Source organism: Chiloscyllium plagiosum, unplaced genomic scaffold (genome assembly GCF_037043375.1).
Source record: "Chiloscyllium plagiosum isolate Xiang-an unplaced genomic scaffold, Cpla_swu_hap1 HiC_scaffold_25, whole genome shotgun sequence".
Taxonomy (NCBI): domain Eukaryota; kingdom Metazoa; phylum Chordata; class Chondrichthyes; order Orectolobiformes; family Hemiscylliidae; genus Chiloscyllium; species Chiloscyllium plagiosum.
This window is the reverse complement of record NW_028270163.1, coordinates 33290214-33302605: the sequence shown is the minus strand read 5'-3', so window position 1 is coordinate 33302605 and position 12392 is coordinate 33290214.

Genomic DNA, 12392 nt, shown 5'->3' with positions numbered 1-12392 from the left:
TCCAGGGGTAGTAATGGTTTGTGATGATTATAGCATGCACTTGGCTTCTGAAATGTGGCATTGGTTATGATTTTGCAGGATCAATATCGACCTTGTCACTTTAATGCCTTGTGAGTTGTATGGGATCTGTAAACTCATAAAGGAAAATATGATATTTAAAGTGTAACATTCTGCAATGCAACATGGACTTTTGAATGAGTGCTAGAATCACAGTTGACCAGCTTGTTGGTTGAACAAGGTCAGAATGTTATTAATGCATGCAAGCATTTTGCTTCATTTGTGCACTGAGGTACACAGTTCTTCATTTTTATATGTTAATCAAAAACCATTCAGTTTATTGAAATATTTTGTAAAAGCTGATAAAATAATTTGGAACATTTTGTATGACGTTAGCATATACTTTCTCGTCTATGTTTAATATTTGTATTTTTGCATGTAGGTTTGAAATGGAAATAAATTTATTGTTTGCTTTGGTCACAATGATAATATAGTCACATCTGAATTTATTGGTGATGTAATGGGAATCCTTCTTAAATTCCACTGTTCACTACCATTACAAAGAGGCAATTGTGACCCATTAGCTATGTGTGAGTGTTAGTTAGCTGAATGACTGCTCTCTGATGCAGAATGACATTAACAGTATGGGCAGAAGTGGGTACTGCAGATGCTGGAGATTAGAGTCAAAATTAGAGTGGTGTTGGAAAAGCGCAGCAGATCAGGCAGTATCCGAGAAGCAGGAAAATCGATGTTTTGGGCAAAAGCACTTCATCAGGAATGAAGGGCTTTTGCCTGAAACGTCGATTTTCCTGCTCCTCGGATGCTGCCATTAACAGCATGGGTTTGATTCCTGCACTGGCTGAGGTTGCCATGAAAGACTCTCTTTCTTAACCTCTTCCCTTGCCTGAGGTGTGGTGACTGTCAAGTTAAGCTCCCACCAGCTGTTTCTCTCTAATGAGAGAGCAACCCTATGGTCTACTAGGTCTATCGTACCTTTATTTAGTTCATCTGCAGAATTCCAAACAAGAAGGGCAGAAGTCATTCACAGTCATTCGGGTCCAACTGTTTAAGGAGAATTTTATCAGAAAGGCCCAGCTCTAAGTCATCATTTCAAATGATCCTAGGTGAGCAAGGAAAGGCACGGTGATGCAGCAAAAGGGATGGAATAATCTGTTTTTTTTGGATAGTCATGAGGAGTTCTGCTTGCAAACGATCTATGTTGGGAGACATAGAAGCACTGTTGATACATCTCTGACTCCTTCTGACATCCTCAACATCACAGATGTTAGTCTTCAGGCAGTTTGATTTATTCTGCAGGAGATCACAGGAAGCTTGGATATTAAAATGTTTATGGTCCCTGACAATAGTAATGAAGACAAGTGTTCCAGAACCAACACCTCCCACCCCAGACAAGCTGTTCCAGTACAGTTAGGACTTCGACATTGACACAGCAAGATGTAATGTTGCCCAGGTACGTATGTCCTCTCCTCAAAAAGCAGGATAAATCTAATCCAACCAATTACTGCCCCAACAGTCATTCTCAGTCATCAATAAAGCAATCAAAGGGGATGTTGGGCTCTTTTGCAGCACAGTGGTATTGCCTGTACCCCTGGACCAGGAGGCCCATGTTCAAGTCCCACCTACTCCAGGGGTGAGTAATAACATCTCTGAAACGGTTGATAAGAAAAATAGATCACATAAAAAATTGGAAGCGTTTGTTGCGTGTACTATGAGTCAGCATTTGCTCAACAATAACCTGTTCACTGACACTAAGTTTGGGTTCTGCCAGGCTCACTAAACCCCTGACCTTATTGTTCAAGCATTGAACGCAAGAATGAAAGTGAGGCCGACTTCTCTTGACACCAAGGCATTTGATTGAATGCAGCTTCAAGGAACCAAAGCAAAACTGGAGTGAATGGTAATTAGGGGGAATGTTTCCAGCTGGTTACAGTGATACCCAGCACAAAAAAATGTGATTGTGTTTGTTGGAGGTCAGTCATCTCAGCCCCAGGACATCAACTCAGGAATTTCTTAGGATAGTGTCCTAAGCCTCTCAATGACCTTTCCTGCACCATAATGTTAGAAGTGGGGATACTTGTTGATGATTATGCAAGGTTCAGAATCAACCATGACACCTTAGACTACTGAAACAATCTATATGCATATATACAGTAAAACCTGAACAACATTCATTATAGGACTGATCAGAGGCAAGTCATGTTAATGCCACACAAGTGGCAGGTGATGGCCATCTTCAACAAAAGAAACTCCAACCATCGTCCCTTGGCATTAACGATGACATAATGACATTGACATTACTAAATTCCCCATTATCAATACTCTGAGAGGTACCAATGACTAGAAACAGAATGAGACCAGCCATATAAATACTGTAGCTACAAGAATAGTTTGGAGATTCCATGTTGAGAAGCTCACTTCCTGTCTCAACAGCTTATCCATCATCTAAGAGATACAAGTCAGGACTGTGATAGAATACTTAGCATTTACTTGGACGAATGCAGCTCCAACAACACTCATGAAGCTCATTAACAATCAGAACAAGGCAATTTTTTAAACACTGCTTAACACTAAACTCCCTCTGCCACAGTGGCAACAGTGTGTATCATCTACAAGGTGCACCACAACAACTCATCGAAGCTCCTAAGACAGCACATTCCAAATTCACAAACTCTACTATCTAGGAGGACAAGGGCAGGTAAAGCACTGGAATACCACCACCTGCAAGCTTCCCTCAAGTCACACGCCATCCGGACTGGGAAAAATATTGCATTCTGTCACTGTTGCTGGGTCAAAATCTTGGAACTTTCTCGGTAACTGCACTTACAGGTGTGCCTACATCAGCTGGACTGCAATAGTTCAAGAAGGCAGTTCATCATCACCACCTTTAGGGTGATTAGGAATGAGAAATAAATACTGTCCTAGCCAGTGATGCCCATATCCCATGAATGAATTTTAAAAACCCAAGGGAAAGTAGACTTAAAAAAATATTTTTACATCATTTCTTTGCAATTTATGTGTTCTGTTGCATGCAGAAGGACTTGACTAGGTATGATTCAATACTTGAAAACCCATCTTAGTATATCAGAATACGTATTAAATCATGATGGAAATTCTAAAATGTATCAAGTACTCGATCATTAAAATATATTCAATTTAACTTCATTGCTTCTCTAATTAGAAAATATGGCTCATATGTAAAAGTGGAAACATGGGAACTCAAAACATTTTTTGAATAATGGCAAAGATTAAATGCTGCAGAAAGAGAATTAATTAGCTGTGGGCTTCTGTAATGTTCACTTTATTTAATTCAACTGACTGGTGAATTGTGGAAACTGACTGTAAATCTTTGAAAACCCATCAGTGTTATTTCTGCTCCTTCCAAATTCAGTTATGAGACAAGAGACTCATGGAACATTTGATTCAAAAATGTGGCCCTGACCTTTAGTCATATTTTCAAAATGGATATATTGATTGGATTCTGAGCAAGTAGAATATATAATTACCAGGAGTGGATCATCACACAATTATTTCAGTATAAGAGGTTGTTTGCTTTTTGGTTTTTCTGATCATATTAATCTCTTCACTTCTGCCTGAATCCTGCGGTCTTTGCAATTTTTTATTCACAATGTACTTAAAATATTATGAATTAACATTTGAGTTATTTTGCATTGTACTCAAACAGGGAGCACAACATTCTGGACTTGACTAGAGCTTTTGAAGGGTGGAAGCAAGATTTCAGTTTCCGGATGGTGGGTTTAAATTTTGCAAAGGCATTCATAGAAACTTTCAGGTGGGTCAATTCTCTTCACCTGTATCATCAGGAACTGCTTTGCATTCATTAGAAGCCATGAGTAAACATTAAACCCTAGCCCACTGGAATTGCATTCAAGCATGCTATTTTTGAGTTGAAAATAGGTAATATGTGTGTGTTCAGTAACATGACTATGTTTTAAAGAGGTGTGTACCTGCACGAGTAGAGTTCTTTCTCTGAGAACTAATGAGTACAAACATCTTCAGTAACTTGGCTCCTCCTTGGAACGTGGGAGGCTGACGGGAACGTTTATAGAGTTTTACATAATCATGAGGGGCATAGATAAGGTGAATTGCCAAGGTCTTTTCCTCAGGGTAGGGGAATACAAATCTAGAGGACATAAGTTTAAGGTGAGAGTGGAAAGATTTAAAAGGGACCAGAGGAGCAACATTTTCACACTGAGAATAGTGCTGAAATGGAACAACCTGCCAGAGGAAGTGGTAAAAGTACAATAACAACTTTACAAAGACATTTGGACAGGTACATGGATAGAAAAGGTTCAGAAGGATATAGGCCAAACACAGGCAAATGCGGCTAGTTTTAGGAAACCTGGTTGGCATGGATGAGTTGGGCTGAAGGACCTGTTTCCATGCTATATGACTCTTTGACCTCTCCTTGTGCAAAACACTTCCAAGATAAGGGGTGAAATGTGACTAAGTCAACCAGCTCATGAAAAACCTCAGTCATGTGGTGTCTTGTCTGCCTTCTTGTATAAAATGCTTACTTTGGGAAGAAGGCTGATTGAACCCAGTACCCTGCCCAAGTGAGGGCAAGCAAGCGGGGCTCATAATCAAAGGAGCATTAACTTGAAAATGGAATGAACCAGAAGTGGGGCTCAACTTAAAAGGAAGATTAATATAAATGTAAATGGAAAAGTGGGCTAGGTGGAAAGGAAAGTTAGGGGATGGAACTTAAATGTTGTCCTTGCCCACTGGGAATGGAGGGAGGAAACTGGGATACAGAGGTGAGAATGACAGTAGTGGGGCAAAGAAGCCAAGAAGAATGAGAATTGCATATTAATGATGGGGAACACCTTGAGATAATTCGGTGCACTGGGAACAGAGAAGGGAAAGTGGAAATGAGTAAGGGAGAGTGTGAGGGGGAACCTGGCATGGGGATCTGAATGGAAATGGAATGGAGAGAAAGACCAGGCACATCCGGGAAGATATTGAAAGAACCAATAGACACTGAAGAGATGGATGAAGGATATGGCGGGGACTAGAGGAAAGGAGAAGGCCATCTATAGTTATGGATGAGGTAATAGGGATAAAATTTACTCTAGAGGAGGTGGGTAGAAGGTGAATGACAAATAAAAAGTTTGTTACCACTATCTTCCTCTAACTCAGTCTTCAAAATAAGGCTTTTTGGAAAGAGCACAGTGTGTATGGGAGAGGCTGCGGATTTGTTTGCACATGTCACTGCACAGCACAAGCATGCCCAACTGTGGGAATTGAAACCAAACCTAATGACATGATTGTGCAAGCATTTGGTTAAGACCTTTACTCAAAACAGAAACACTTATTGCAAAATAAGAGGGAGTTAGAACATGAGGATGCATTCAGCCACCTCCCAATATTCATTAACCTCCAACAAGAAGGAAAGCTAACTATTACCAGCTGATGGTGCTGCAGGGTGGTTATGGCACATTCAAATGTTTACAAGAACTCAGGCTTGTGCCTATGAAAATTACAGACATTAGCATGAAACCATTTTGCAAACTCTATTTTCTAAGGCTGCAGGGCTGCATCGAAGAAGATATTGGAACAAGAGTCACATTGCGCTAATCCCACATGCAAGTAAACATTATAATGATAAAGGACACAAATTTCTTGCATATGACAGCATTGGGAAAGAAAATATCAGACAGGGTACAAAGGTGAGAAATTAGACGAGGGGGAAATGGAGAAGCCTCCTGTCTCCTAAGATGAGAAAGAAGGAATGTTTAATGGAGATGCCAAGGGAGTCAATGCTGATGATGAGAATGCTGAGGAAACCAGGCCAGTAGTAAGACAAGGCAGACAGATCTGCAAAAACCTAATAGTGCCTTGATTTGAGGCTGAAGGAATTTGCACAAACATTTGAGGACACTCAGATGTATTTGTTAATTGTTGTGCAGAGGTATTCCTGTCCTGCAAGGAATTCTTGATTCTTAAATATTAAACATTAAAATACTTTGATTTCCAGTTAGTGTACATCCCTGGCACCAATACCTTACTGTCCAGTTTTCTGGCTACAAGTATCAATATGCACTTCTGCAGACATACATGAAGCTTGTATGACTCAAATCTTCATTTGCCAGGGGCATCATTCATCACTGAGAGGGAAAAGGCAGATCTACTGCCAAAACCCAACCATGTGGCTTAGCCTCCCACTTTATGTTCCTCCCAGAGGATAACAGTAAATAATAGATTTGGCAGTTTTTGCACTGCCTCACGTGGTATAAATGTGAGAGTCTAGGGTAATTAACACCACTCAAGGTAATCTACAAGGAAAACAGGAACAGTCAGCAGTCTTAACAAATTGAAAGAAACCACAGGATTCTGGTGTACAAAGTACTGGATTTATTTCATTCTAGTACTGTACAAAAGGTGAACTCCCATGCAGCCAAAGTGATTTCAAGGTTGTTTCATCTTTCTTTTCTTACTGTTACGTCTTGGTGCCATGGCTGAGCTTATGGAATCCTGCTGACTGCTTTTCTGCCTTGCCACAGATAATTAGCGGCTATATATTGTTAAGCCTGAGCTTAGAGGGCTCCAATCTTCTGGGTAAGGGACTTCCACATAGGATCAGGAGAAATTTCCTTGACCTGACCTAATGGAGATGTTTGGATTGCAGGAAGAGGGGAGGTGTTGTGGTGGGGCACTTCTGGAATATCTTGAGATGACAATCCCAAGGTGACTGTCCATTTCTCCTCTTCCCTGTCAATGTACATTGATACCTCTCTCACCCCTTGAAGGAATGGGGCATCTGGTAACTTGCCTTGGGCTGCTATCACTAGCCATTGAGTTAAATGGCTCAAATGATGGAGTGAAGGTCTGAGTGCATATCCAGCAGATATTGACTAATATGCTGGGTCTGGCTCTGCACAGCGTCCATAAATAACCCAGTCAATGAAGGCAGCCATGAGCCCATGTGCAGAGCTATGATATCAGGCAGAACATGCGCAGACTTCTCTGCTGTTCCGTCCAGTCTGTCTACAATCATTGGTATTTGTACCAGCCATGACCCTGCTTGCCTACACATCTCCATTGGTTCATGGACAAAAGCCCATCATCTGTACTGGATTCAGTAAGTGACTGTCCCTTAGTAGTGTTGTGGGTGACTGAGACCACACTCATTTCTTCCTCTTCTACCTGCGTGGGCCCTGTCAGTGCTGTATTCACCAGAATGTGACCGCAAGGCTACTCTAGATAGATTAGCCACCAAAGCAAATTCCTTTGCACTGATGGAGGGTGGGGAGGAAGGCCTTGATAATGCTGACTGTGTCTCCTTAGAGCTATGATGTGCAGGGCCGCTTGTGTTGGGCCTGGGGCTGGTATTCTTCTGGTTCTCTTTGACCTGGCTTGGGAATGGGATACGGAGGCAGCAGAGAGAAACATAAAGAGTTATCAGTGCTTTAAGCCACCCAAGGCTTTATTGAAAAATGACAATATGATGTCAGCTGGGAATAGCTGTTTCAAGGCTTTCTCTTTGGATGGCTGTAAATTCCAGTCTCTCCTTCAGCACAGTCATGTTCCCTTGCTCACCTGCCTGCTCACTAACCTGTTCTTGAAAGTGGGTAAGGAGTTTATCTCAGCAGCAAGGAGACATTGGCATGGGTAAGTGCTCATGCACTATGAGTACTTTGCCTGCATTAAGATTGAGATGTGAATGACCAGAGCTATAATTGTCCAATATCACATTAAGCATAATGTGATATTGGGGGAGTAGAAGTAAAGGGGCTCTGACTGAAAGCTAGTTCAGTGTTGTCACAGATGTAGCATTGATGCAAATCAGTAAAGCTTCATATGATATATATGCAGAGTGTTCAGTGAGGTGTTTGTCCCAAAGGTATCTTTTCTGGTTGTATCTTGCGAAAGCCTTTGTTGAAAAGCTACCAGAGATCGGTGTTCTACTAGTTATGTTGAAATGTTAGTTAGGTGAATTGGCCATGCTAAGTTGCCCATAGTGTTAGGTGAAGAATGGATCTGGGTGGGTTGCTCTTCGGAGGGTCGGTGTGGACTTGTTGGGACGAAGGGCCTGTTTCCACACTGTAAGTAATTTAAATCAATCTAAATCTAAATCTAAACTGATGGCTTGTGCGCTACTGGAAGTTGTAGTTTTTTAACTTACAGGGACATGAAACATAGAGTACACAGTGACACATATCCAGCCTGTGCTCATTGATCATTGATCATTGATCCTCTCAGCCCAATAAATTCAGTCTCTGTTGATTGCTCCCATGGCCAGGGCAGCCACCTCCATCTAGGATACCTTGGTCACTCAAGATGGTGTCTTCTTGTCATCCTTTGGAAAAAATATATTATTTCTATCCTAGAAACCCTGTAGGGGCACCTCTAGAAAGGTGTCACGAAAAGCATGGGGATGTGTATTGGCAGGTCCCCAGTGTCCTGAGGAGTGGGAGCACTGAGATTGAATGATGCCTCTGGGCTGCAAAGAATTGTCTGGGTGTCCTTTAAATGTGACACCTGGAAACTCAAGTCTGATAGATCCTGCTGGACTTCAGAGGTTCCAGCTACCTGTTCATAAAACCTGATAGTTCATCCTGTGCATGAATATGTAATGAGCGGAGAAGAGCATAATCACACTGGAAAACCTGGCTGAAGTGGAAATCCCTTCTGCTTTTATACTTCTCCCACACTTAGTCTCTAAAAATAAGATGCCATCCACTGTGTGCTTTGTTCTATTGTTGCTCATCTTCCTTTTTACTGAACCAAGGTTGTTCCAATTATTTTTTTAGTTGATTTGCAAATTATGGAGAGCTTACAGCACTAACCTAGAGATATTAGCTGTCAGTTTCTTGTAATTGCAAGTCGAATAATTGGTCCTTTGCAAGAACAGGAAGCAGCAACTGTTCAGCAAGGTGACAATGGATGCCTTGATGTCAATAATTTACAAAAGAGGAAATGTCAGACGTTGAAGGCCATGATTTGATTAAAACAACTCAACTCCATTTTTCAAGCCTTCAGAATTTTGTTGGAGACCATTTGGAATTAGAAGGCAGTCAGAAGGTACATAATCATAAACTGAAGGCCAAGAATACAATGCTCCTTTCATTGATACATGTTCTAAATTAAATATTTTTAGTGAGTTATTTTCTTTTCAAGCTGTTTGGCAGGAAAATGATTGAGGGATACTAGCAGAATTGGAATGTTTCAAAAAGCATATAACTCTCTTTTCTCTGTTAAAAAATGGCTAGAAATGTTATTTTGCCCTTATTGCGATTTTAGCAAGATGCTTGTTCTCTCATGAAGTAAGAACAAGTGCACCTGTCTTTTAAGTTGAAATGAACTAATAAATTTGAAAATCCATTGTTAGTGAGGGCTGCAACAATTTATTGTCTCAATATTGCTGACTGTCTATGCAGAGCATGTGCATGCAACTGCCAAAGAAAATAATTCTGCGCACAAGCCATTAAATAAAATTGAGCAGCTATTAGAGCTAATACAACTTAAAATGGCTGGACCAGGTTGGATATAAATTTTACATTCTGCCGGATCTTGGCATCCTTTGATTTTGAGTAAACTCTGATGGGTTGCCGAACCAATATTCAAACTGTCCATATCGCACTGTGGCAGAGTAGGTTGAAACCACCCTTTAACATTATTATTACAGGTTTTCATTGATATCCTGAGCAGAATTAAAGTAAATTATAGTGGAAACTTCAATAACAGAGTCATAGAATCTTAGTGCAGACTTTTTTCTTCACTGTGTGCAAAACAAAAGAACAGAAACAGCCGTACATTATTGTCAATATATTCTTGACACCATAAATGGTTTAATATTTTCCAAGCAATTATGTGGTTCGACATAAATTGCATCAATGTATTAATGTTAAAACTGTTTGACTGAGATGGGAGACAGCACTGTCTTTCCCTAGATCCACTACTTCATGGGTCACAACATAAATTAAATTGTTTTCTTTGGTTTCTGATACAGTCAACTGGATCCAAATTCAATATTATACTTAAAATAAAAAGATCATGAACCAGAATATTTTACTAAGCAGAAAATTATTGATTTAGCATAAATAAAATTAATTTAATGATGATGCAAAATTAGTTAACACACTTACTGTAGAATTTTCCACTCTCTTGAGCAGCAGTAAATTGGGAAAATACTGTGGGCATAGAAAAATCAGATGTTTGATTCGAGAAAAACATTTCTGATTTTCCCTTTGGATTTAAATGGCAAGGTGTGAATCCCCCAATATCTATTTTAGTTCCATGCATTTGCATCTTATTATTAGCAAACTTCACCTCAATTCTATGCAGCTTACAATTCTCCACAACACCCCTGCTTTGCCCCGAAATGAAACAGTAACTCCTGATATGAAAATTAGGGTTCTTACTTGGGCAGTTAGCTGGGCACTCAGACAACTCCACCGCCAAACCACACACGTCACCATGCCTGCTTTCAAACTAACTCAACTACCACCTCAGCAAGTCAGGACCTCATTTTGGAGTTCAAAAACATGTACACTTTTGCAGGTCACTGTACACATATGGACATACATGCATCTACACAGCATGCATCTTATAACTCTTAGCTTACTGTCTTATCACATTTCTACTTTGTGCTGACTTAGAGCCTGTGATCCTCTGTGTGGCTTGCATTGCTTTTCAGTGCAGAGAAAGAGAGAAATTTGTGACGGTTTGGGGCACTAGACAGTCAAGTGGGTGGACATGTTGCAGTGGGTGGACATGTTGCTGTTCGATACCATGCTATGTCCATGTCATACTGTCAGCAGCTTACATGGTAAACACACTGCGCTGTGGTTCAATGGCCATGCCTAAAAGTCAATGGGATGCACTCTTTATCAGGATCAATGGGGATGACAGCTAGACAGGTATATTACCACAATCTGTCAAGGAGATTGGCTGCAGTCAGTCAGGTTCTTGGTCCCACTACAGTCTGTGGATCCATGCCTTTACAGTCCAGTGATTAGATTAGATTACATTACAGCGTAGAAACAGTCCCTTCGGCCCAACAAGTCCACACCGCCCCGCCGAAGCGCAACCCACCCATACACCCACATTTACCCCTATACCTAACATTACGGGCAATTTAGCATGGCCAATTCACCTGACCTGCACATCTTTGGACTGTGGGAGGAAACCGGAGCACCCGGAGGAAACCCACGCAGACACGGGGAGAACGTGCAAACTCCACACAGTCAGTCGCCTGAGGCGGGAATTGAACCCAGGTCTCTGGCGCTGTGAGGCAGCAGTGCTAACCACTGTGCCACCGTGCCGCCCACAGTGGTTCGGCCAAGGTCATTCTTGCTGGTCAAGTCCACAGTTTAGAGATTACAGATAAGTTAGTTGGGGTGCAGTGATGACATTAGTCCTTGGTCGGGCTATGCTTTGTCTGGGTTCTCCTGGCAAATCAGACTGGAGTGGGTCTGGCCATGTCCTTGGGGTTTACAAATTAACAGTTGGGACTTTTCAGGGTATTGTCCATGGAGCCCTGTCAAAAGTAGAAGAGGCAGTAACTCTGACCTCAACATAGGCAGTGTCAACAAGGGCATGGCAATTTGCAAAGCCATTGGCTTAGGAGGTAAATTGGAGACATTAACGATCATGTAAAGGGGATGAACAGAAATGAGAGGGGGTTTCAGGCTGAAACGTCATTGAGAGCACAGTAGCAGCAACACAAAGGGAATATAAAGTAAAGAGTGATCATCCTGTATCTCAGGCAGAACTTTCAGGTCAGTCATAAAGGACACTCCTTGAAACTTGCCATATTTCTTCCAATCTCAACTCTGCAATAATAAGGTAACATGGCTATTTTCCTCTTTGGGGCCAAGTTTAAATTGCGTGAATGTGATGTCCTGCTTGGAGGAATTAGACCGATCATGCATCTGCTTATTTAGTAATCCCACCCATCTGGCATCAAATTGCAAGTCATTGGGAAGGAGATTCATGTTGTAAGAATGTATCGCAAAGCTGGTCCTTTTTTTTCTAAAAGCTGTTCCTTTTCTCAAGGATACTGAGCCCTTTGTTTTTTTTTTCAGAGGGGTCATAAACAGGCCAGACTCTGAAATGGCTGGGTTTGGTACAGAGAAGAAAGGCCTTTTTGTTTATACGTAAACAGTTGAGTCATTATGCCAAAGCTTTTATTTTTAGAAGTAACCAGAATAAGCCAAGGGGTGTAACCAAATCTCTAGCTGAGCTGTTCAGTCCAGAACCAGTTCGGGAGTTCAGCTGTGGGCTGTGTGGAAATAGGCTGGGAGACTCTCTCTCCTTCTGCCCTTCTAACTTCGACCTGAAAGCCCTTGTTTCATTTTCACTGTGTTCAAGGGGTTTGCTTATTGGGACTGTTGTGTATAATCGGAACAGCA